Source organism: Schistocerca piceifrons, chromosome 3 (assembly GCF_021461385.2).
Source record: "Schistocerca piceifrons isolate TAMUIC-IGC-003096 chromosome 3, iqSchPice1.1, whole genome shotgun sequence".
In the NCBI taxonomy this organism is placed as follows: Eukaryota; Metazoa; Arthropoda; class Insecta; order Orthoptera; family Acrididae; genus Schistocerca; species Schistocerca piceifrons.
Window position 1 is genome coordinate 721,633,168 of NC_060140.1, and position 25,757 is coordinate 721,658,924.

The 25,757-nt window shown below is 44.2% G+C and overlaps 1 non-coding gene across 1 annotated transcript; it reads right to left on the reverse strand.

Moving 5' to 3' along the window:
• Positions 1–24,240: 24,240 nt before the first annotated feature.
• Trnaa-cgc lies at positions 24,241–24,313 on the reverse strand. The gene has a single exon. It is a non-coding gene; the product is annotated as a tRNA-Ala (tRNA).
• Positions 24,314–25,757: the final 1,444 nt, after the last annotated feature.

Below are 25,757 nucleotides of genomic sequence, written 5' to 3' on the forward strand. Positions count from 1 at the left end.
GCTTCGAGAACTCAAACGGGAATCCCTGGGGTGAAGTCTACGTTATTTTCGCGAGGCATTTGAAGTAGGCTGCAAAACGACTCTACTACCGCTACGAATATAAAATAAGAGAAATAAGACATACCTCGCTCTATTTGCGAGTGGAACACGAAAGGAAATGAGCAGTCGGGGAACAGCGTACCCCCTGCCATGCACCGTACCGTGGCTTGCGGAGTATGTTTGTAGATGTGCATGTATTGTGGCTCAAGATCAGCAGCTCAGCTCATTCTACACAAAAAAATGTTCAAATGTGTGTGAAATCTTATGGGAATTAACTGCTAAGGTCATCAGTCCCTAAGCTTACACAATACTTAACCTAAATTATCCTAATGACAGTCACACACACCCATGCCCGAGGGAGGACTCGAACCTCCGCCGGGACCAGGTGCACAGTCCATGACTGCAGCGCCTAAGACCGCTCGGCTAATCCCGCACGGCCATTCTACACAGAATACACACATGCTGCTTCTTTCAGATATCGAAGTTTAGCTTACAGCCTATTCTCCTGGCATCGAGCCCACAGTTTGCTTCCTCTTTTCACAGATGAGGATAGGATTGTGAAGAAGCACTTCCGGAATGAAGACGACATAATTTTCAAGATGAACCTTTTGACGAACAACAAAAATTCAGACACCTGCAACCACGGCTCCCGCCAAGTCATCTAAAGTTGGGAAAAATTGTGGAACTGTTGGAAGAGTAAAACCATCAGCAAGTTTAGTGGTACAAACTTAATTTTTTAGATGATTTTTCAAGGACCCCCGTATAGGGGAACGTCGTGTCGAAACCCGTAAGGTGTTATTTCGGTTTTCCACACACTGAATGCAAACTTCATTAAAGACTGGCTTATACTGTTTTCAATGCGGGTCGCTCAGTAAGGAACACGAATATATGCCAAAATGTTGTCTGTGCATGCCAAACAATGAAAGCAGTTGCTCGTTACCTTTTTGTCTTCGAAGGACCGCAACGTCAGCACAGATGAAGCCACTGAGAATTTTGATCTTTTTCAAAGCGGACACTGTGAACGGAGGCTAATTACGTCTTGCAGGCGGCGAACGCGTAGCTAATTACAGGTTCGCTTTCGTGTGCACCCAGCGCTACGAGTCGCCTCCTCCCTTCAGAATGCACGGCAGGAGACGGCTAGCGGAGCGTGGAGCCGACGCTCCCGTGTGCCGCGCACTCCGAGCTTCCTGGGGCGTAAAGATGTCCCTGCTCTCACGCAGGCGTAGGATCTGGAGGAAAGAGCACACTCCACTACCGACCTACGGCGTGCGGGTGGCAGTTCCGAGGGACACGAGCGCATGCCACAGGAAGACCTATAGCCAGGCGGTGAACCGTAGCCGCTCGGCGGAAGACACCCCTTTGTTAATCAGTTGGCGGTTCTGGCTGCCTCTAGCTGCCGTGTCAAAAAAGGAACGTTTCAATTAGTGGTCTGCACAGATAAGAGAAACGCTACCCGCAGCCTCAACTCCATCCGCGTGTCCCGTATCCGCATGCGTAGTTTTTCATCTGCATCCGAGGATGGTTCAATTATTGTCAACTACGTTAACCCACCCTGAGTGTATCGCTCGCCCCTCGTAATTTACTGACAAGGAGACGGCACGACCGTGGGGTCGGGGATTTGTTCGAAATTTTGTGTGGTGAAAGAGGACCCCTAACACCTCAAGTGGTTAAAATATTAGGACGCACTACTTGGAAAATCCCGGGAAAAATCAATCCAAAGTTTCTTAGGTGCCTTATGAGTATAAAATGTTAGTCCATTGCCGACCCGCCGTCTGGCCTACATGGTTAGCGCTCGGACCCTTACGCCAGAGGTCTTGGGCTCGATTCCTCCTGCGGCATTTTTTTTTCTTCTGTTGCTTGCAAAATTGCAGCGCATTGTTACAAAAGAATAGTGAAATTAATTCCCGGGAAGATTGTATAAAAATTCATTCTATAATTCACCGTCAATTATCGTCACCAATATTCCGAGACATGATTCAATATGCCTGGTTTGCCACAAAATTATGAGAAACTCAAAACATTTTCGTAAATGTTAATGGGGCATGTTTTTGTACAGATTTATTGCAAACGCCCTGTGATTGAAAAATATCCGCCTTTATATGTTCCGCAAGATGTCGAAAAAATTACTGCTTTGTGTGTTTTTACGATAATTACCACTGCGGTTCTTGTTTATAATTATTATATGTATGACAACTAAATGTTTCCCAATCGACTTTGTTATTCTGATTCAAAACCCAATGTTTCCCCTCATACAATTTACAATTAAAAATGGAAAACACAACACCATGAATTGTGTCGTTGGACAAAAAGAAAATAATTTTTAATCAATAATGTAACTAATTTGTTAAAGATAATGTAGGTTCGCAAAACTTTCTGAATAATTGGTGGAATAACAAAAGAAAATGAATGAGATGAAAAAAAAAGTGCCAGAGGAGGAATCGAACCCGAGACCTCTGGCGTAAGACTCCGAGGCCTAAACATCTACGCCAGACGGCGGCTCGGCAATAGACTAACATTTTATACTTATGAGGCACCTAAGAAACTTTGGATCGATTTTTCCCGGGATTTTCCGGGTAGTGCGTCCTAATATTTTAAGCACGTGAGTTGTTAGAGGTCCTCTTTCACCACACAAAATTTCGGACAAATCCCCGACCCCACGGTCGTGCCGTCTCCTTGTGAGTGGTGAACCATCCATATGCAGCGTGAACCAGAACTCCAACGACAAACTTTCAGACGTTGCTCAGTGACACCTCGTGAGTGTTTCGGTATAAGGGAACTACGGTCACCGGATGCTCGTTACTGATTTATTGCATATGGTTTAGTTTTTTATCACAGTTACCTTTGTATCTATTCTGCACTGAACATAGTGTCACCACAGTATGCTTGTGTATAGAAGAAATTAAAACATGCACGCAGTGAAACAGCTGAGCGCCAAGTTTTCACTTTCCATCGAAAATCATTGTGTAGGCTTGCAGTCCTTGAGAAGTTACCCCGGACCCTGTAACGAGCGTCCTACGCGAAGCGATTGCTGCCACCCCCCTTCCCTCTCTGCCGCCCTGGCAGTATGCGTTTTCGCCCCACCCTCTTCCCCGTTTCGCCCTGTCAGACGCAGACGAGGCCGGGCTCTCTCCGGAGGCTGCTATCGACAGCGAGATCGGTGAGCGCCGCGCCGTCTCAATACGTGAAGACCAGCAGTGGCCTGGGAGTCGAGACCGCGAGTGTTGCTTTTCACATACACATGGACTAGTCTGGACGTAAATCCCTGTTGAATTCTACTGTGGGACTTGCTGTTCCACGCTAAGACCACTGCGCAACAGGAGTGGCGCACTGTCAGAAGAGAGTACGTATTCTAGCTTTACAGCTGAGACACTTCTGCTGCGCTGCGGACTGTAGATGTATCACAGTGCGGGAGTGAAACGGCGCCGTAACTGGAAATGTACTCCGAAGCTAAAGTACGCGGAACCGTGCGATTATTGTGCGAAAAACGTCTAAATTTCCAAGAGTTTAGCCGTGAAATTCTGTCGGCGTAGGACTAAACGCAATGTCGCGTCCAGGCGTAGTCAAATGGTGTTAACAATTTTGCAAAGGTCGCACAGGCGTCGGTCATGTTGATCGGGAAGGAAGGCCATCGACATCGGCCACAGACGACAATCTCCAGGCAGTCGACGAACTGATTCGCAGCAACCGCAGATTATCCAACGATTAGGAGATGGCACAGCGGTTCTCCAAAGCCTCCGTGATTGGGGAGCGGCTTTCTGTCGTCGAACTAAATGACTGGTAGAGCGTAACGACCGTTGTTTACAGGGTTTAATGACCGCCGAAAAATAGTGTCATGTAGCTGTGGCACTTTGAAGTGTAGCGCGGAGTTCAAGAAAACATACTAGGTCCGCCATAATACAAAAAATGGTTCAAATGGCTCTGAGCACTATGGGACTCAACTGCTGAGGTCATTAGTCCCCTAGAACTTAGAACTAGTTAAACCTAACTAACCTAAGGACATCACAAACATCCATGCCCGAGGCAGGATTCGAACCTGCGACCGGAGCGGTCTTGCGGTTCCAGACTGCAGCGCCTTTAACCGCACGGCCACTTCGGCCGGCGCCATAATACAATACTGGGCATTAACATTGCTACACCACGAAGATGACATGCTACACACGGTAAATTTAACCTACAGGGAGAAGATGCTGTGATATGCAAATGATTAGCTTTTCAGAGCATTCACACAAGGTTGGCGCCGGTGGCGACACCTACAACGTGCTGGCATAAGGAAAGTTTCCAACCCATTTCTCATACACAAACAGCAGTTGACCGGCGTTGCCTAGTGAAACGTTGTTGTGAAGCCTCGTGTGAGGAGCAGAAATGCGTACCATCACGTTCCCGACTTTGATAAAGGTCGGATTCTAGCCTATCGCGATTGCGGTTTATCGTATCGCGACATGTTGCTCGCGTTGGTCGAGATCCAATGACTGTTAGCAGAATATGGAATCTGTGGGTTCAGCAGGGTAATACGGAACGCCGTGCTGGATCCCAACGGCCTCGTATCACTAGCAGTCGAGATGACAGGCATCTGATCCGCATTGCTGCAACGGATCGTGCACCAGCGTCTCGATCCCTGAGTCAACACATGGGGACAATTGCAAGACAACAACCATCTGCACGAACAGTTCGACGACGTTTGCAGCAGCATGGACTATCAGCTCGGAGACCATCGTCATCGCCGTACTGGCGTATCACCCGGCGTGAAGGTATGGGGTGCCATTCGTTACACGTCTCGGTCACATCTTGTTCGCATTGACGGCACTTTGAACAGTGGACGTTACATTTCAGAAGTGTTACGACCCGTGGCTTTACCCTTCAATCGATCCCTGCGAAACCCTACATTTCAGCAGGATAATGCACGACCGCATGTTGCAAGTGCTGTACGGGCCTTTCTGGATACAGAAAATGTTCGACTGCTGGCGAGAGTAGCACATTCTCCAGATCTCTCACCAATCGAAAACGTCTGGTCAATCAATGGTGGTCGAGCAACTGGCTCGTCACAATACGCCAGCCACTACTCTGAACTGTGGTATCGTGCATGTGCAGCTGTACCTGTACACGCCATCCAAGCTGTGTTTGACGTAATACCCAGGCGTATCAAGGCCGTTATTACGGCCAGAGGTGGTTGTTCTCGGTACTGATTTCTCAGGATCTATGCACCCAAATTGCGTGAAAATGTAATCACATGTAAGTTGTAGTGTAATATATTTGTCCAATGACAACCCGATTATCATCTGCATTTCTTCTTGTTGTAGCAGTTTTAATGGCCAGTAGTGTAATTTGTGACTCAATTTTTTTGAAGCCGTCTCGTACTTTTGGCTTCTGTGTATTGCAAGGATGTTGGTCACAACAAGAAAAATCACAGAGCGAGGTGGCACAGTTGCTAGACCACTGGAGTCGCATTCGGGAGGACGACGGTTCGAACCCGCGTCCGGCCATCCTGATTTAGGTTTTCCGTGATTTCCCTAAATCGCTTCAGGCAAATGCTGGGATGGTTCCTTTGAAAGGACACGGCAGATTTCCTTCTCCATCCTTCCCTAACGATTGGACCGATGACCTCACTGCTTGGCCCCCTCCCCCAAATCAACGAACCAATCAAGAAAAATCTGTGAAGTTCTTTATTCGTTCTTGCGGCACAATTAAATGATAAATACTGCAGTATACCAAAGAATGCTCTCGTAGCACGTTTTGCTTTACTTATTGTTTCCGTGTCCTAATGGACGTGTTTGGAATTAATACACAGGGCGCTCACATATTTTATCTCTTAAAAAGATCGAAACAAAGTTACTAGCGAGCGATACGACGTGAGGAAGCGGTATGTCGTTACAGAGCCGACAAGCGTAGCCTCTCATTTACATAAATTTCAAGCAGTAATGGTTCTTTTAAAAAATGGCTCCGAGCGCTATGGGACTTAACTTCTGAGGTCATCAGTCCCCTAGAACTTAGAACTACTTAAACATATTCATCCGAAGGACATCACACACATCCATGCCCGAGACAGGATTCGAACCTGCGACCGTAGCGGTCGCTCGGTTCCAGACTGTAGCGCCTAGGACCGCTCGGCCACATCGGCCGGCAGGTTCTTTTAATGCTACTACTTGAGACACTTTAGACAAATAATGTAACTGGACCAACGCTTGTTGCGTGTCGAGTAAAACGATTTGGCAAAACTGAATATCAGGGCTAGAAGTGCACAACAGTTTAATACGCTGTGCTTCGTAAACGCCAGTCTGAAACCGTACTGTGTCTACGGCGTTCAAGGTCACATTGCGAGTATGACAGATATTCCTGAAAAAACAAAAAAAAAAAAAAAACATGGACAGCCACTATTAACGTGAAGTGAAATAACACTGTACCAACAGCCGTTATTTTGATATTGTTTTATTAGGCAACCAGTCTGAAACCATACTGTGTCTACAGCGTTCAAGGTCACATTGCGAGTATGACACATATTCCTGGAAAAAAAACATGGACAGCCACTATTAACGTGAAATGAAATAACACTGTACCAACAGCCGTTATTTTGCTATTGTTTTATTAGGCAACCAGTTACGATGTTCCAATCACGTCGTTTTCAGGCCTATAGCGTGAATGGCACGAAGTATCACTAGTGCATGTATAATACGAGGCACAAATATTGGTATTTAGTTCCATAGATATCCGAACTTAATGAATACGTGTGTTGTAACTTGTGTGAAGAGCACATACGCTCATGAAGTTCGAAGACGACGTGATTGTAACGTCGAAACTGGTTGCCTAGTAAAACAATATCAAAATAACGGCTGTTGGCACAGTATTATCACATTTCATCGACCAGCCGCTGTCCCATACTCCTGACCCTAAGATGGGGCTATATTTTCTGGTCACTAACGTGTGACATCCCAACGTATTTCTTTCGAAATCCTTAGTAGACGTTAAAAATGTGCATTGTAGCATTTAAAATGTCACAGCTGCTTTAGTTACAGCTTTAAGCAATACAGCAACATAATACCGTTGACAGATATTTTGAATCTTTTGTAAAACGTGAGGGGTATGTAGGACTGCGCGTTGTGTAGGTATCACTGTAGACAATAGGTGTGTGAAATGTAGGTTTGTAGCACTTGCTTACGCTTAGTTTTTACAGCTACATTTCTTTTTAGGCTTTTAATACCTGCTGGCGTATAAATTTTCCTTTCTGTAAACTCTTATTCAATTCTCCTACATTTTCTGTAGCGTGGGCACTACAGAAATAAATGAGTTGAATGGAGGCGATATTATTCCACTCAGGCTGTTAATACTTACTGCGAAGCTCTTCGTGGTCCCGTCACACACACACGTCTCTATTGGTAAATTATCTATTAGATTTATATAGTAACTGCACCAACATTCCACTCATTATACGATGAATATTCGGAAAGTAACTTCTTGTCTTGTAGCTTCGTAAGTAGTGGAGGTGGTAGTGTAAGATAGGGGTGTGTGGAGCAGTCGCTGCGTGCACTCATGGATTAGGTCAGTGTGCTAAGAGCTGCGACCGCGAAAAAGCCACTTGGCTTCTCTTTCGCCGCCGCGCGGGGTAGCCGTGCGGTCTATTGCGCCTTGCCACGGTTCGCGCGGCTCTCCCCGTCGGAGGTTCGAGTCTTCCCACGGGCATTGATGCGTGTCTAGTACATAGCGTAAGTTAGTTGAAGTTAGATTAAGTAGTGTGTAGGCTTAGGGGCCGATGACCTCAGCAGTTTGGTCCCATAAGACCTTACCACAAATTTCCAATTTCTCTTTCGCCTACAGTAGACCCTCGGAATGAAGGTTACAACTGAAAATTTCGCCAAATATGAAATCTATTTTCTAATATGGTTTCTGGTATCATAAATATCAGAATTCTTATTAATCACCAAATTTGAGCTATATAGGAATCAAATTTGATGAATGAAGGTGATATGTGTCAACGATATAGTTCAGGAATGGAAGGACGAATGTTCATAATGATCACGAAAGTGGTCGTCGATCTGCAGTCAGTAACGAACTGGCATTGGAATATTGCGTAAAAAAAATCTTGAAAATCGGCGATTAATGATATCTCATCTGTCGGACAACAACCGCAGATTTCTCCGTTTTGTATGAAACAGTGACTAAGCAGTTAGTTCGATTTTATTGTGTTTTCATTGGGTTCTAAAATTCATTTCCGAGAACTACAGAACTCAACGAGTAATTGGAATTATTAATTTAAGAGGAAAAGCCGTACTGGACAGTGAGACATCGAAAACAGAGAAGAGACGTTTAAAACGAAAGATGAGGTCATGTGATAACCGGAAACACAAGAATTGCTACCTCATTTCAAATGGGACGTTTATGAACATCCGTCCTACGGCGCAATCTTGGTTCCAGTTGATTCCCACCTCTTTGGCTGCTCTCAACGGTTTGATTCTGACGAGGATCATCATAGTGATATCACGGGCTGGCTGCAATCTTATGCAGAGGCTATTTGCCAACTGTTAAAGAGTTTTTAAATGTTTTTAGCATGGTGCAGCAGAGTCAGCAACTGTAAAATATAATTATGTTTGACAAGGCTAATATCTGGGATGTTATAATTTTAATTTTATATTGTGACATTTCTGAAGAAGGCAACATTATTATAGCCGTAATCTAGGTAAAGTTTCTTTGCTTATGCAACTGGAGGCTGAAGGTTAACATAATTAGATTTTAAATCTGTATGGTAAATATGTAGAGAAATAACAAAGTTTTTGATTTACGATTTTTCTAATCTTCTTTAACTATTCCATTGCGTAATGGAGAGCATTTTCCGTACAGCCCACGTAATAAACCTCTCCTGACGCACACATACACGCATACATGCCTACTGTACACACATGCAGGCTAATGACAGCAGAGGATGAACTGCGCCTTCTGACACCAAACAGAAGCAAAAAGACACCAGAAAAGCTCAATACGACAATCAGTGACATCACTGCGTTTTCAGTAAAGAGAAAACAGACCTTTGTATATGGGTTAATGTGTTAGTAAACATTACAAAACCTAATTAAAACTGCTACCAGGTCAGGAACAGAGATCCCACACAGAAAATGTGACATGTGATTGTTGTAGTCTTCAGTCCTGAACTAGTTTGATGCAGCTCTGCACGCTAATCTATTCTTTTGAAGACTCTTCATCTATGCGTAGCTGTCGTCAGCCTCATCCCTCTGAAACTGATTTCTGTCGTCAAGTCTTACTCTCCCTCGCCTACTTTTACCCCCACACTTTCCTCACATACGTCCTCTCAAAAGAACTATTCCTTGATGCCTTAGGATGTGTACCATCAACCCATTTCTTTCAGCAAAATCGTAAATGAGAGCCATAAAACATGAAAAAATCGATAATAATTAACATCAGAACGGAACAATCATTTAAAGTGTAACCTGGTGTAAGGAAGGTGTTGCTGACGGAAATTCTTCGTTGGATAGAGAGCAACTGTAACAGACCATAGATAACACCAACCTATTTCATACAAAGACTATCCTATAAATTCCACCTATACCTGTAGCCTTTTGTGACGTCAAACATGATAACATGCCCGGACAAAACGGCTTCTCTGTAGCAAAGGACGATTCCTGACGTCAGTATATGAGGTCTGCATCATCTAATTTTCCCTGTAGTTGCTCCTTTGTGTTTCCACTTCACGAGAACATTACCAACAGTCGACTAGGGCAGCTTTAGAAGGTCTGAAACATCTCTGATTGATTTGTCACTCAGGTGACATCCAATGACCATTTCATGCTCGAAATCACTGAACGCTCCTGACCGACTCATTGTATTGATACTGCTTGTCTACTGACAAAAGAATAATCCCACCCTCCTTTTATACTGTAGGATCGACCTCTCTTGACGTCTAGTGGTCAATTCCGCAATACATCGGGCTGTCGCAATTTTCCTCTGCGACCAGTGTGCTCGTTTAAGCGGTTGACTATTATTTTGTTCTGTGTACAGCGTTCTGTGTCGCACGCCTTATTGTGTTCCCTATATTGCAAGTATCACCTCAGTTGCTGCGTAGAATCTTAACTGTAGGCTGGACAACGTTTGTCCCGTGTAAATCCTGCTGACTGCTCCATAGGAAAACTTTTGCGAAGCAGCTGAGTATGTGGCAGGTCCAGTTACGTGTTCCAGTCCAAGGCAAAAAGTGAGGACTATTGCAGTTTCTATGCCTGTGCTTTCTGCAGTCTAGCTTGAAGCGGCCCCAGGGTATCCCACGATACTTAACGGCGGTCAGGCAGCACTTGCGAACGCTGCGGCGCGATAAGACGCCCGTTGTTAAGAGTCCGGATCGGGCATTCTTTTCGGCTAACACAGCTACCGCAGCCGTCGTGACGGGTATATTTATTTCGGCTGTTTCCAGCTTGCACATTCCGTCACGAATCTTTGTACAAAAGGAGCCAACCAATCTATTTAGAGGAAAAGAATTTACAGAATGCGGTACTGCCATGCAGTGACTTTATCTACCTTAAAACGATTGTATTTGTCTTTATTATCGCCCTGTATTTATCACCACGATCACAATTACAAATACTTAATTTGACTCTTGAAAATGAAGAAAGGGGAAACCGGTATGTCATTTAAATTACGTATGCTGAACCTACTTTTAATGAAAGAACTTAATTTTAAGACAGTAAGTAAAGGCTGAGTGCAATACACGTAGTGTCTCTCTTATGATTGGATCCTTTAAACGAAAACTGGGCATTTGCAATGTAACTCACATTGTTTTTGTTGTGTCGAACAAAATGACATTCGTCGGCACAGTTCAAAAATGCTCAAATGTGTGTGAAATCTTATTGGACTTAACTGATAAGGTCATCAGTCCCTAAGCTTACACGCTACATAACTTAAATTATCCTAAGGACAAACACACACACTCATGCCCGAGGGAGGACTCGAACCTCCGCAGGGACCAGCCGTACATTCCATGACTGCAGCGCCTTAAACCGCCGGAACAGTGAAGGGTTCTCAGATTACTTCTGTAGGAGGCCAAGTTGATACGATAACACATACAAAATATTAGATCACTTTATCAGAACTAGAACAAGATAAAGTACTTAATTTTGTAACAACTCAAGGCCGCGGGAATGCCATGTGTATCACTGAACACGAACGTATCAACCGATAAAGTACAAGATAACAGGCTCTTCTCCTCTACTTGCAATTGAATATAAGGTATGCTACATAGTCCTGCCTCATGAAAGTCTCGCCTTGCTGGCTCTGTAGTGAGACGATGCTGTCGCCTTCGGGATAATTGCAGACTGCTCAGACAAGGGGCCGTACGAACTTCCTCTCACCGATTTAATTCATATTGGCAGGATGTGTAGGGAACGACTAGGACTTACATAAACAGAATGACGCAGCTCCCAAACGTTTTCGATAAAATTGAGTTTGTAAATTTTGAGCGTGCTTATACAGGGTGTTACAAAAAGGTACGGCCAAACTTTCACGAAACGTTCCTCACACACAAATAAAGAAAAGATGTTATACGGACATGTGTCCGGGAAACGCTTAATTTCCATGTTAGAGCTCATTTTAGTTTCGTCAGTATGTACTGTACTTCCTCGATTCACCACCAGTTGGAGCCGGCCGCGGTGGTCTCGCGGTTCTAGGCGCGCAGTCCGGAACCGTGCGACTGCTACGGTCGCAGGTTCGAATCCTGCCTCGGGCATGGATGTGTGTGATGTCCTTAGGTTAGTTAGGTTTAAGTAGTTCTAAGTTCTAGGGGACTGATAACCACAGCAGTTGAGTCCCATAGTGCTCAGAGCCATTTGAACCATTTTGAACCACCAGTTGGCCCAATTGAAGGTAGGTAATGTTGACTTCGGTGCTTGTGTTGACATGCGACTCATTGCTCTACAGTACTAGCATCAAGCACATCAGTACGTAGATCAACAGGTTAGTGTTCATCACGAACGTGGTTTTGCAGTCAGTGCAATGCGGAGTTGGCAGATGCCAATTTGATGTATGGATTAGCACGGGGCAATAGCCGTGGCGCGGTACGTTTGTATCGAGACAGATTTCCAGAACGAAGGTGTCCCGACAGGAAGACGTTCGAAGCAATTGATTGGCGTCTTAGGGAGCACGGAACATTCCAGCCTATGACTCGCGATTGGGGAAGACCTAGAACGACGAGGACACCTGCAATGGACGAGGCAATTCTTCGTGCAGTTGACGATAACCCTAATGTCAGCGTCAGACAAGTTGCTGCTGTAAAAGGAAACGTTGACCACGTCACTATATGGAGAGTGCTAAGGGAGAACCAGTTGTTTCCGTACCATGTACAGCGTGTGCAGGCACTATCAGCAGCTGATTGGCCTCCACAGGCCTCCACAGGTACACTTCTGCGAATGGTTCATCCAACAATGTGTCAACCCTCATTTCAGTGCAAATGTTCTCTTTACGGATGAGGCTTCATTCCAACGTGATCAAATTGTAAATTTTCACAATCAACATGTGTTGGCTGACGAGAATCCGCACGCAATTGTGCAATCACGTCATCAACACAGATTTTCTGTGAACGTTTGCGCAGGCATTGTTGCTGATGTCTTGATTGGGCCGCATGTTCTTCCACCTACGTTCAATGGAGCACGTTATCATGATTTCATACGGGATACTCTACCTGTGCTGCTAGAACAAGTGCCTTTACGACACAACATGTGGTTCATGCACGATGGAGCTCCTGCACATTTCAGTCGAAGTGTTCGTACGCTTCTCAACAACAGATACGGTGACCGATGGATTGGTAGGGGCGGACCAATTCCATGGCCTCCACGCTCTCCTGACCTCAACCCTCTTGACTTTCATTTATGGGGGCATTTGAAAGCTCTTGTCTACGCAACCCCGGTACCAAATGTAGAGACTCTTCGTGCTCGTATTGTGGACGGCTGTGATACAATACGCCATTCTCCAGGGCTACATCAGCGCATCAGGCATTCCATGCGACGGATGGTGGATGCATGTATCCTTGATAATGGAGGACATTTTGAACATTTGCTGTAACAAAGTGTACGCTGGTACGTTCTGTTGCTGTGTGTTTCCATTCCATGATTAACGTGATTTGAAGAGAAGTAATAAAATGAGCTCTAACATGGAAAGTAAGCGTTTTCGGACACATGTCCACATAACATATTTCTTTCTTTGTGTGTGAGGAATGTTTCCTGAAAGTTTGGCCGTACCTTTTTGTAACACTCTGTAGACTTTCTATGACCGCTAGTGTTCAAGGAGTCCGCAGCTGAGCGGGGAGGAGCTAGTTACATAAGCACGAGGTCTCTGGGTGGAATCTCGCTGCCGGTACTTCCTTTTCATTCCCACGTAATTCAAACGATTTAGCGTGATTGGGCAGATTAGCAATATTTAATGATTCAATTATTATTTTCGTAATCTTTATTCTTAAAAATGGCGAAAATTTACTTCTTAAGATGACTGGATATAAGAAAAGAATACGGAAGAACTTCAATCAAATCAGTTCAGTCATTTTATTTAAATTATTATATCTGCATTAGTAACAAGTATACTTTGTAACCTATGGAGCACTGCGTGAATCACGATAACACTGATCGTGGAAACATAGAAAACAATAGTTATTGCTACATACACAGCTGTGCTTCGGAATACAAGTTAAACTGTAGGTTTCGCTGTAACCGGTTGGGTAAGTCAGTTCGAAGGTCAGAGTAAAGCAATGGCTTACCATCTCAAACAGAACAGTGCGTAATAAAGCATTGTAGTGTTCAAAGCCATTTTCGGAATTTTCGCATGCGCTTGGTTTTCTCAGTGTGTATATTGCAAAACAAACTCGTTTTACATTCATAAACGGTTTTCGATCATCGCATAATTTCGGGGCGTACCATACATATCTGTTGTTAGAATTATGTGGGAATGAAAAAAATGTACCAGCAGAGAGATTCGATCCAGAAAACTAGCACTCATGAAACTAAGTGCTTACTGTCTCTTCTGCAAATTCGTTGAAAACCAGCGACCATACAAAGTACATTAGTACGCCTAAAATTTTCGAATTCGATTTTCTCGAAAGCAGTTGAGAGTTGTGTTTTCTTGTTTGTATGTGGTGCAGTCCTAGTCGCGCAGTACACAGCCTGTCAATATGAATCAAATCGGTGAGGGGAAGTTCGTAAGGTCCCTTACAAGTGGCATTCCGCTGTGACGTAAGCAAGCATGCTGGAGCGCTGATATATGGAACTCTTGAGGATGTGCCTACGCCGAAGTCTCTCATTCGTCGTTGCGTCTGGCAGCAAATGTGCTTACTTGTGGTTCCGTAACGAAGTACCAACCTTATGACAACTAAAATGAGTCTCAAAATTGAAATTTCGTGTAAACAAGCAACATTCTTCCCCTTTTGGCACCGCAATACGCTCATGTGCTACTGGATTTAGGATAGTTCCTTTGTTGGGGAAAGAAGGGTCAGTAAGGAAAAAAGAAGTGTGGAGGGAGAGGGGTGGGGGAGGGAGTGTTACCCTCGCTCTGAGCTACTCACGTACCATTTGTCAAGGGTCCCCACCAGATTCAGGTTTATTTATCGCGTTCCGTATGGCCATGTTAGCTCAAGCTGCGTGCTTATGGAACACGTCAATGTTTACAGAAAGCTGTTTACAAAATTTATAAACAGAAGAACTAACAAAACACGAAAAGAAATCGTTACAGAATATACGAATAAATAACACATTAAAGAGAAAAGCTGGAACTACTGCGGGGAACTCTTGTACAGAACGGAAGGAGAGTGGCACAGGGAAACCTTTCATCTAAATTTTGTGGGCTTCGGGAGTATCACGCATTTTTTTCTGGATCCTACAGAAAACGAGTCCTGCTGAAAAGCGCAAGCCTTTCTATGTAATTCTTAAGCGGTTTTTTCCGTCTAGTGTTCAATGAATGAATATTGCAGCTTCTTTTGAATAAATAAGTATCGTCAAGAATATATTTCTTAATGGTTGGTTGATTGCCTGGTTGATTGGCTGGGCGAGAAGACCAAACAGCGAGGTTATCGCTCCCATCGGATGAGGGAAGGATGGGGAAGGAAACCGGCCGTGCCCTTTCAAAGAAACCATCCCGGCATTTGCCTGAAGCGATTTAGGGAAATGACGGAAAACCTAAATGAGGACGGCTGGACGCCGGTTTGTACTGTAGTCCTCCCGAATGCGACTCCAGTGTGCTAGCCACTGCGCCACCTCGCTCGGTCGTACCCCTTGATGGAATTTGTGTACACGGATGGCTGAGTCAAAATTCCGCGGGCAACGAAGTGTTTGCGATAGGCTATACGTCTACTGTAGTAGATATCAACAGATTTTCATAGTGGTTATGCACCCTACAATCTAATGGTGGACAGCAACAAGAAGGGTAAGTCGCTTCCATACAGAACCGACAGAAGCTGATCGAGGATTGATTATGAGGGGAGGGGGCAGGGGGGGGGGGGGCGGGAGGGTTGGAGGCGGTGGTAACAGGTTTTTACTGTCTCCTTCTATTACTTTCCCTCCCCCATCCGCCAATCCTCGGATATATTTATTGCATTCACTCATACTTTTAATATGCCACACATGCATCTGTTTTAAAAATAACAATAAAATATTTAACGTGTATTATTAAAACAATATAATATATCTTCTCTGCATTAGTACTTAGTATATCGCTTTAGTATAACTAAGTAGGCACCGTTGGAGAAAGGCTATGGCTGACTGAATCTATGAGTTTGCTCACGAGGAGTGTGCGGGTTATTCGCTAGAGCAGGCGTCTCCAAACTTTTTAATCCGCGGGCCACATTGACTCCTCCACGAAGTCATAAGGGCCAAGATCTACCTAGTGGGATTAAAGCACCCTAGCACTCCATGAGCACCGTAATGTAACGCTAAAGGAAAGATGAAATCGCAAAAATCTAAGGTTGTGGGAATAGGTAGCACTGAAACGAACTACAATTTTTATTTAATTACATAATTTTGATTGGTGGACGTACCTGACCGAAATTCTGGCGTATTTTATTCTGGCGAATTTCACCGACAAAAAAGTATGTCACTGCACATTCTTCACGAAAGCGTCCTGCAAGTTAACGAAATCACAAAATCATTGTTAGCAACACTACTATTGCAAGACGTAACAGAGATAGAGTATGTCGTCGCAATGTTATTTAAAGCGGCGCAACAATAAGTTTAGTTATGTAGTCTTGTGGCGAGTAGCAGAGCCAGAGCATATATTTGATAGCTCTGTTGCATGACTGTGGCTATGTTGCGAGTGTCTCACGAGTTTTTTAGTGATTTATGCGCTGTACTAGTAGGTGAGACGACAAAGTGTGGGACAATTCAAAGTCTGAATTCGAAGAGACAAGGAAAATCTGAAAATCGGAGAATGGTCTGTCTGTTTATTGTGGATAGCCACAAGTTTAACCACGACCTTCCGCTTTGTAAAGATAGAGCTCCGACAATGTAGCGGTGTATTGGTCGCGATAGGCCTCGAAACTCAATTGTTGGCAGTATAGGTACCACCTCAAATATTTGGCGGGCCGGGTACCGGGGATGTCCGGCCAGCTAACGTGGGCCGGTTTGCCGGCTCTCTCGGGCCGGTTTCGGCCCGCGGGCCGTAGTTTGGAGACCCCTGCGCTAGAGCGTTGTCCAGACATTACGTTAGATTTATCAGCTGAGTCAACATCGCCCAGCCCTCTGCCAGATAGCTGAAGTTACGAAGCGGTGGGGCTGATACACAAGCATCTAAATGGATTCGATTCGAAGTACTTGCGCTACTATCTGCACAGTATTTCTAATCACAGTATCTTATTAAGCGTGACTTCAATAAACAGTGTTTCACTTCTTTTCTCTTTCATGTAAGGTACATAAGCAACTTCGATCTTGTAGGATAAGTCTCCTCAATTTTGAGGCTAAAAATCTAAAATTAGTATAGCAACGAGCTATTGCCAAATCTTTAATGAAAAGGGGGTATTTACTAAACACACCAAAAAATAAGAAACCCCAGGACTGTCTACGTTCAAATATATACCGCTTCTCCACTCATAAAACTCAAGCAAAACTATTTTATGTATTTTTATTCAAGTTAATACGCGTTCTGGGGTTTCACCCATCTTCAATTAGCGTAGTACATATTTGGCCTTCAGTCAGCAAATAGTTACAAACTCGTCAGCAAATTGGATGCTACAGCTCACCTGTGAATAATAATAATAATAATAATAATATAATAATAATAATAATAATAATATAATCCACAGCCAAGGAATACAACAGCCAGTAAAATCGATAAATACGACACAATGCGCCAAACGCCCTGCAGTAAAACGTCGCCCCCGATTACAGATCAGTGGCTCATGATCATTTCCTTACGTAGTTCCTTTTTTTGCGAGCTACAAAATTACGGATAAGAAGATCGATATATGTCATTTTTTTAAGAAATTTAAATGAAACTTATCTCAAGAACAGAGTCAGCTTTTCTTCTTGCCTTGGTATTCGGGCACTACAGTATTCAGAAAATATATATTTCTGCACAAGCTCGTGAACTTCCTGGAACTAACACCGATCTTATCAAATGTAGTTAGTGAACCCTTTATCACATACCTCAGGCGTTAAAACGAATTCTCAGCAAGTTTTTATGTTGATGTTTCCGATTTCCCGTTCCGATATCTTCCATTTTCAAGTGTCATAGTAACATGTCCATTTCCTCACCAAAATCCCACTGTGAACTGGAATTCATCATTTTTAAATGAAATCATTGTCCCTGCTTGACTCAAAATTTTTATTGTTTATTTATTTCACTATCGCGATATCGGCTGTAGATCCCTTTTCAAATAAAAACTGAAACCAATAAAACGTCTGTATGACGAAGTGCAAGACATAATATCCCAACATTTGATAAACACAATTTAAGGAGCGTTACGTACAAAATGAGGAAATATCAGACATGTCTGGATGGCATGTCGTTGTCGAAATATTACGAAACATATGTGGACACATTTAATAGTCGTTTCATCATGCGATCTAAGTGCTAATTTAAAAACCGGGACTACAGCTAATATTAGGCACGACAGACACACTTTAACGTCGTGTGCTGTGATAACGTTGGTCAGCGAAGTGTTGCGGTAAGCACAAACCACATCGAGACAGGAAATGACACTGATATTCGTCTGTACCTTTTCAGAGATTATTATTCAGGTAACAACCGCTGTATAAGCTATATAATCTATGGAGAGCTAGAGCCGTATTGAGGAAGGGAAACAGGTTATTTATTCTATTGTTCAAAATGGTTCAAATGGCTCTGAGCACTATGGGACTCAACTGCTGAGGTCATAAGTCCCCTAGAACTTAGAACTACTTAAACCTAACTAACCTAAGGACAACACACACATCCATGCCCGAGGCAGGATTCAAATGGCTCTGAGCACTATGGGACTTAACATCAATGGTCATCAGTCCCCTAGAACTTAGGACTACTTAAACCTAACTAACCTAAGGACAGCACACAACACCCAGCCATCACGAGGCAGAGAAAATCCCTGACCCCGCCGGGAATCGAACCCGGGAGCCCGGGCGTGGGAAGCGAGAACGCTACCGCACGACCACGAGATGCGGGCAGGCAGGATTCGAACCTACGACCGTAGCTATTCTATTGTACCTGGCGTTCGACTGACTCTTTTAAATTCATAATCATACTAGCTTCTCACATAAGCTCGTGCCATAAACGCGTCCCTTATCCTTACAGATAACTATTGTAAATTAAACAAATCATAGTCCTTCAACAATATGTTTACATGTCACAGTATAAAATCCTGATTCATTCCGCTCCGGTTCACGTATTTTTAACTGGCACTCATATAATATGATGAAACGACTGGTATATATCCATATGTTTTATAATCCACGACGACATGTTATTCAGACATGTCTGATATTGTAAGAACGCAGCGTTTCGCGGCAGTGACGTTGAATAAAACATTCTCGTGTTTCCAATTGCACAATGTGATTAAAATTACACGAGCTTTCTGCCAGGCATTCCTTGGCCATTATCAAGTGACAGGACTGTTAGTGGGCTGTTGGTACGTCCTTATATACATTAGATGCCGGCTGTGAAGTCACTAGTCCTAAGGTGACTCGGCGTTCGATGTGCCCGCTTCAACAGCACGCTCGCTGGATCTCACGCCGCGCTGAACCTCAGGCACCCACCTCTATTAACGGTGTTACTGGTTGACAGCGTCATCGAGAATCTCTCTCTATCCCGCGTCGGGCCATCCTGATTTAGGTTTTCCGTGATTTCCCTAAATCGCTCCTGGCAAATGCCGGGATGGTTGCTTTCAAAGGGCACGGCCGACTTCCTTCCCCATCCTTCCCTAATCCGATGAGACCGATGACTTCGCTGTCTAGTCTTCTCCCCCCAAAAACAACAACAACAACAACAATCTCTCTCTCAGGCACCTAGACTGCCTACTGCTTGTGTTTTACGGAAGATCGGCAAGGCTGGGACGCCATTCTGCCTCACTTCTAAATTGTTAACTATCATTATGGCAAGTTTTGATATGGTAGCGCTGTTTATGAACGTACCTGTCAAAGTCTTTGCACCTAGTATCCCAGTTCTTTGTGAGTTACGTAATCGAACTTTTTACGCACAGTCTTACGTCTTCTTGTTTTCTATACTATCCATTATTACGATCAGAGGGACGGCGTTGCTATGGGAAGGCCATTAGCTCCAGCTGTTGCAAACCTCTTCCTGGAGAATTTAGAGGGTATTGCCTTAGACACGGCGCCATTAACGTCTAGTTTTTCTTTCAGTACGTTGATAATACTTTCATCATTTGGTACCAAGGGCGTGAGAAACTTGACGAGTTCTTGAAACACTTCAACAGAATTAACAGCAACATCCAGTTCACCATGGAGATAGAGAAAGACAGTGCATTGCCCTTTCTCGACGTCCTCGTTCGCCGTAAACGAAATGGATGGCTTGACCAGAGCGTCTATAGAAAACCTACTCACACCGATCCGTACCTGAACGTTATCAGCCATTGTCACTCGGCACTGTGTTACAAATATTGGTGCATAATGCAATAATGATATCAAACTATGGTCAACTGCCCCACGAGTTGAGCCACTTACGCAAGATCTTCAGGAAAAACGGCTTAAACGTTTATCAAATGAATGAATTTGGTTCAATCAAGAATCACAATAAGACCACCGTCGAGGAGCAAGAAAAGAAACTTGCTTTCGTCTCGTTCTGCGACTCCGTGTCGGGCAAGATAAGCCGCCTACTGAAAATATACAAGATCAAATCGAACTTCAGATCTCCAACGAAAGTCCAAGGGTTTCTGTAACCTGTTAAAGATGCAGCAGGTCTTAGAACACTTGGGGCCTATAAGATAACTTGCGAGAGTAGCCAGTCTTACGTCGAACAAACAGTACGCACTGTAGAACAACTCAGGAAGAATTATGAGATGCTTTATCATCTAAGCTAGCCCGAGAAATCCGCTTTAGCTGAACGTGCTTTAGGAAACGGATACCAGATAAAATTTTACAAAACCTCTCTCGTGGCACGCACTAACGGCTTATGGATCTGTGTAATTAAAGAATGCACTGAAATAAAAATCACCGATAACAGTCTTAGTAGAGGCAGCAGTCCGCTGTTCATTGCGGCGTGTGATCCACCAGCGGTTGCATGGCAGAAGGGGACACATCGAAGGCAGATACCCATATATGGCGATGCCACGAGCACTAGTGACGTCACAGTCGGCAGTTAGTGCATGTAATGGGGCGTACTAGCATATGGTTCAAATGGCTCTGAGCACTATGGGACTTAACTCCAGTGGTCATCAGTCCCCTAGAACTTAGAACTACTTAAACCTAACTAACCTAAGGACATAACACACATCCATGCCCGAGGCAGGATTCGAACCTGCGACCGTAGCGGTCACGCGGTTCCAGACTGTAGCGCCTAGAACCGCTCGGCCAGCCCCGACCGGCGGGCGTACTAGCAGTCCACTGGCAACCATACCACTTGACAGTGGCCAAAGAGTGCTTGGCCGGAAGCTCATGCAATTTTAATCGTCTGATTCGGCTGGAAAACCGAGAAATTTTCATTTAATATCTCATGCTCCTGTGGTCTATGGATAGGGTCGTTGATTCATTTTCAAAACGTCTTCGGTTCCGGGTTCGAATCCCGCCGCTACTTAAATTTTGATTGCTAATCAGCATTGGCGGCCGAAGACTGCCGGCATAAGAAGTCAGCCTCATTCTGCCAACAGCCTTGTCAAAGAGGGCGGAGGAGCGGACAGGGGATCAGGGCACTCTCTTGTTCTACGGGTGGGAAACTGCCCCTAAAGGCGGAAGAATGAGCAATGACCAATGGCATGAAGATGCGGAAGACAATGGAAACCACTGCATTAAAGACACGTAACGTGTATCCACAGCATATGTGGCCTGTAATGGAAGAGGTGTCATGTTGATCCGTCCAGTGGCAAAAGATTCCGCAATAGCTCTCCATCCGGATCTCCAGGAGGGGACTGCCAAGAGGGGGGGGGGGGGGGGGGGGAAGGTTACGATGAGGAAAAGAGTGAATAATCAATGGAAGGATAACGTTCAAAGAGTAGCGGCCTGGAATGTCAGAAGCTTGAACGTGGTAGGGAAACTAGAAAATTTGACAAGGGAAATGCAAAGGCTCAATCTAGATATAGTAGGGGTCTGTGAAGTGACGTGGAAAGAAGACAAGGACTTCTGGTCAGATGGGTATAGGGTGATGGCAACAGCAGCAGAAAATGGTATAACGGGAGTAGGATTCGTTATGAATAGGAAGGTACGGCAGAAAGTGTGTTACTGTGAACAGTTCAGTGATAGGGTTGTTCTTATCAGAATCGACAGCGAACCAACACCAATAACGGTAGTTCAGGTATACATGCCGATGTCGCAAGCTGAAGATGAAGTGGTAAAGTAAATGAGGAGATTGAAAGGGTAATACAGTATGTAAAGGGATATGAAAATCTAATAGTCATGCGAGTCTGGAATGCAGCTGTAGGGGAAAGAGTAAAAGAAAAGGTTACAGGAGATTATGGGATTGGGACAAGGAATGAGAGACGAGAAACACTAATTTGAGTTCTGTATCAAGTTTCAGCTAGTAGCAGAGAATGCTGTGTTCAAGAATCACAAAAGGAGGAGGTGTACTTGGAAAAGGCCTAGTGATACGGGAAGATTTCAGTTAGATTACATCATGGTCAGACAGAGATTCAGAAATCAGATACTGCATTGTAAGACGTATCCAGGAGCAGTCATAGACTCAGATCACAATACATTAGTGATGAAGAGTAGGCTGAAGTTTAAGGCATTATTCAGGGAGAAGAAATACGCAAAGAAGTGGGAGACGGAAGTACTAAGGAATGACGAGATACACTTGAAGTTCTGGAACGAATAGCTCAGTAGGCAGTACAGCTGAAGAGGAATCGACATCTCTAAAAAAGGCCATCACAGAAGTTGGGAGGGGGGGGGGGGGGGAGCAGAGGTACAAAGAAGGTAACTGCGAGGAAAACGTGGGTAACAGAAGAAATACTTCAATTGATTGATGAAAGGTGGAAGTATAAAAATGTTCCGGGAAACATAGGAATAGAGAAATACAAGTCGCTGAGGAATGAAATAAATAGGAAGTGCAGGGAAACTATGACGAAATGGCTGCAGGAAAAATGTGAAGACATCGAAAAAGAAATGAGAAACGATTGTCAGAAGGACAGACTCAGCATGCAGGAAAGCCAAAACAACCTTCGGTGACATTAAAAGCAAGGGTAATAACATTAAGAGCGCAACGCGAATTCCACTGTTAAATGCAGTAGAGAGAGCGCATAGGTGGAAACAATATATTGAAAGCCTCTATGAGGCACAAGATTCGTCTGATATGACAGAAGAAGAAACAGGAGTAGATTTAGAAACGATAGGGTATCCAGTATTAGAATCCGATTTAAAAGAGCTTTGGAGGAATTAAGATCAAATAAGGCAGAAGGGATAGATAATATTCCATCAGAATTTCTAAAATCATTGGAGGAAGTGGCAACAAATAGACTATTCACGATGGTGTGTAGAATGCAGGAGTCTAGCGCCATACCATCTAACAATCAGATGCATCCAAGTTGCTTACAAGAATAATATACAGAAGAATGGAAAAGAAAATGAGGATGCGCTAGATAACGATCAGTTTGGCTTTAGGAAAGGTAAAGGCACGAGAGAGGCAATTCCGAGTTGCGGTTAATAATGGAAGCAAGACTGAAGAAAAATCAAGACACGTTCATAGGATTTGTCGACATGGAAAAATCTTTCGACAATTTTAAAATTGTGCAAGATGTTCAAAATTCTGAGAAAAGTAGGGATAAACTATGGAGAGAGACGGGCCATATACAATATGTACCACAGGCAAGGGGGGAATAATAAGAGTGAACGACCAAGATCGAAGTGCTTATATTCAAAGGGCGTAAGACAAGGATGTAGTATGTTGCCTCTACTGTTCAATCTGTACATCGAGGAAGCAATGATGGAAATAAAAGAAAGATTCAGGAGTGGAATTAAAATTCAAAGAGAAAGTATATCAAAGATACGATTCGCTGATGACATTGCTATCCTGAGTGAAAGTGAAGAAGAATTACATGCTCTGCTGAATGGAATGAATAGTCTAATAAGTACACAATATGGATTGAGAGTAAATCGAAGAAAGACGAAGGTAGTGAGAATAGTAGAAATGAGAACAGCGAGGAACTTATCAGGAATGATGGTCACGAAGTAGATGAAGTTAAGGAATTTTGCTACCTAGGCAGTAAAATAACCAATGACGGACGGAGGAGGAGGCCATCAAAAGCGGACTCGCTATGGCAAAAAGGGCATTCCTGGCCAAGAGAAGCCTACTAATATCAAATATCGGCCTTAATTTGAGGAAGAAATTTCTGAGAATGTACGTCTGGAGTACAGCATTGTATGGTAGTGAAACATGGACTGTGAGAAACCGGAAAACAAGAGAATCGAAGGAGGAGGAGGAGGAGGAGATTAGTGTTTAACGTCCCGTCGACAACGAGTTCATTAGAGACGGAGCGCAAGCTCGGCTGAGAGAAGGATGGGGAAGGAAATCGGCCGTGCCCTTTCAAAGGAACCGTCCCGGCATTTGCCTGAAGCGATTTAGGGAAATCACGGAAAACCTAAATCTGGATGGCCGGAGACGGGATTGAACCATCGTCCTCCCGAATGCGAGTCCAGTGTGCTAACCACTGCACCACCTCGCTCGGTGAGAGAATCGAAGCATTTGAGATGTTGTGCTACAGACGAATGTTGAAAATTAGGTGGACTGATAAGGTAAGGAATGAGGAGGTTCTGCGCAGAACCGGAGAGGAAAGGAATATGTGGAAAACATTGATAAGGAGAAGGGACAGGATGATAGGACATGTGTTAAAGACATGAGGGAATGACTTCCATGGTACTAGAGGGAGCTGTAGAGGGGAGAAACTGTAGAGGAAGACAGAGATTAGAAAACATCCAGCAAATAATTGAGGACGTAGGTTGCAAGTGCTACTCTGAGATGAAGAGGTTGGCACAGTAGGGGAATTCGTGGCTGGGCGCATCAAACCAGTCAGAAGACTGATGAGCCAAAAAAACTGATATTTACTGACTTTATCAGTTATACTCTTTAAATTGTGTTTGCCAGATGTTGTTACATTATAACGTGCTCTTCTTTATGCCTATCTTTTATTGCTTTCAGTTTTCATCTTGCTCTTGAAAATGGCTCTGCAGCCGAAAAAGCGATAGTGAAACAAATAAATAATAAAAGCTACAGTCACAAGTCGGCAATGATTTAGTTTAAAAACTGTCGTTAGCATTCATCAGTCCGATCATTGCTTCACAAGGAAATCCTGATCCTTACGTGTATGGCTCGGCGGCACAGTGACACAGGACGGATCTAAAGATCTTGGATTCGATCCCCGGACAGTACTAGGATTTTTATCTCTCATCTCTGGCAAGGCTTGTTGAGCTGAAAAATGGGGAGGAAGGCATGCCACCTCCAATAGGAGCCTAACTTGTGTCCGCTTTGACTTTTACTGCCTAAAAAAACTATCCTCCCAATGCGCGCTCGCACTGTGTCTCTAGTTTTTCCTCCACTCCGCTGCCGTACCGGAGACTTAATGTGTACCTGGCCAACACCTGTTGACTGCGACGGAATCGTAGCCATCCGTAAGAGGAAGTCGCGCGTGCACAGCAGACTGCACTTCGCGCGCGAAGCGTGACGTAACTCGGCCAGTTCGTCAAACAGAACGTAAGCATTCTCAGGGTCAGCAAGCGCCAGTTGTACTTAGTACGGCAGCTAACGTCTGCCTCAATCAACTTAGGTATGAAGAAAAGAGGCTAACGTGTATAACGCCGCGTAGTGTCTTCGAGGGTACAAAGCTGTTTCGGGCACGGGTATTCTAGCAAGGCGTGTAGTGCTCTCGCTGGTTAGCTGTGAACACAGCTACCATACTGTGAATCGCAGAAAGTACAGTGGTGCGCAAAACTCCAGGGCGAAAGGAACGTTCGCATGATGTGTCGCTGCCAAGCTCGATGAAACCATAAATAAGAAGAACTGCTGCAGTATAGTGCAGGCAACTGAAAGAAATACGTAATGAGACGAACGGAAATGATACTTTCATCCAAAGACAATAATTATACCGAAGTCGCCGCGATTTATGATGGTCA